Genomic DNA, 1,750 nt, shown 5'->3' with positions numbered 1-1,750 from the left:
GCCAGAAGCCGGCTTCATGGCTGGCCAGCACAGCGGAGGTGGTGGGAACCTCTCCGCTTCGCAGCAGCGCTAAAGATTGTCACACTAATGGGGAGTGGGCCTAAGCTGTTAGTCAGACATCCCCCGAGGGCTCCAGGGCTGCCAGAGTGATGTCTGACTGCCAGCTTAGGCCCAATCCCCTGGGGCACAGGCCTAAGCTGACAGGTGGACATCCCCTGAGGGGTCCTGGAGTGCAAGAGGCTGAGGGACTCCCCCCCCAAGTGCACGAATTTTCATGCACCGAGCCTCTAGTATAACAATAAAAATGAAAATCTTTAATAGGCAGTCAGAAGGAGAAAGCATTCTGAGTTAGATGTGATGACAAAGAAGCACATTGCTACGGCACTTAACAAAGTTCATGCAAACCAGGCACCCGGCACAGTCGTCACTGATCAGTTAATATTTGCTGATTAAAAACCCCATGATAAATGGGCAATGGCCATGCAGAGACCACTCACACACAAGCAGGTTAAAAAGCTAATGCTAGAAAGAAAAAGGCATTTAAAAGAATGTGAACAAATTATGCTATACTAACAGAATTGGTAAAGAAAAAAGTAAAATAGATTGTAAAAGAAAAAAATGTATGGACTTAGTAACTAGCATTGAGTACAAATCCATGGGGCAGTCTTTTCTGGAAAGCAACATGGCAACAATTATTAAGATCCATAAAAGGGCCCTGACCTCGCGGCCCACGAACCCTACCCCAGGGGACTGGTCCTAAAGGAATGACCCAGCCGGAGAAACAGACCTCCATGCAACCAGCATAGTAAGTAGCGCAAGTGGGCCAAGCAGAGTGGGTGGGCTGTTCTCCTGGGTTTCTGTGAACTCATTCACGTTTCCCGCTTTTCCTTTAATCCCTGACATTAGTAAAGGAAGCAGCTGCTTCTCTTCCCGCCCCGGGCCAGCTGTGATTGACAGCGTTCCCTCGCTGCCAGGCACGGGGCCAAGCACTTCATGTGCAGCATCTCGTAAACGCTCCCTCCTCCTGGCAACCTCCGGGCTGGTGCTGATATTCACGAAGTTCGCTGATGCCAGGGAGGTGAACTAGAGCAGGATCTTCAACTGTAAGGGAACAGAGCGTCCCAGGGGCCCCGGCCAGGAGCCAGGTGCTGCTCCAGGGCAGCCTGGCCCACGGGAACAGCCTGGACTTTGACTTCAGCCCTTGGTGCTGACTCAGTGGCATGGGGTTTTGTGAAGGTAGCAGCGGTGAGCAGCCTGATAGGGCGTGCAGGGCAGCACGACCTCTCGTGCTGAGTTCCAGATCGAGTTTCCCTGGTTTTGTGCAGCAGGCAATGTCCCGAGGGAGGCTTCTTGCGGGTGTTGTAATCAGCAGGGGCTGGGAGCACCTGACGGGGCATCAGGTGGGGGGACTAAATAGAGGTCCCAACACACACTGGAGACAGCATCTGCTTTTCTCTAGTTTTCTGGTCTCCCAACCTCTCTTCAGACACCCAGCCTCAGCTCCGGGGCCCCATCCCTCCCGCCAGCTGCCAGCAGGAGTTTTAGTTTTGCGATGGCCTCAGCTCGATATGGTCTGGCCCCTGTAACTCAGACCTGCTCTCCTCCTGCTCTCTCACACATGTAGTCCAATGGACTCCTCTCTGTCTTAGAGCCTCTGTACTGTCTGTTCCCTCTGCCAGGAACGCCCTTCCCAGCATCCATATGGCGGATCCTGCCTATTAGTCAAATCTTTGTTCCCATATCTCCCTCC

The sequence above is a fragment of the Myotis lucifugus genome, unplaced genomic scaffold (genome assembly GCF_000147115.1).
Source record: "Myotis lucifugus unplaced genomic scaffold, Myoluc2.0 scaffold_61, whole genome shotgun sequence".
Taxonomy (NCBI): domain Eukaryota; kingdom Metazoa; phylum Chordata; class Mammalia; order Chiroptera; family Vespertilionidae; genus Myotis; species Myotis lucifugus.
This window is presented reverse-complemented; position numbering follows the sequence as displayed.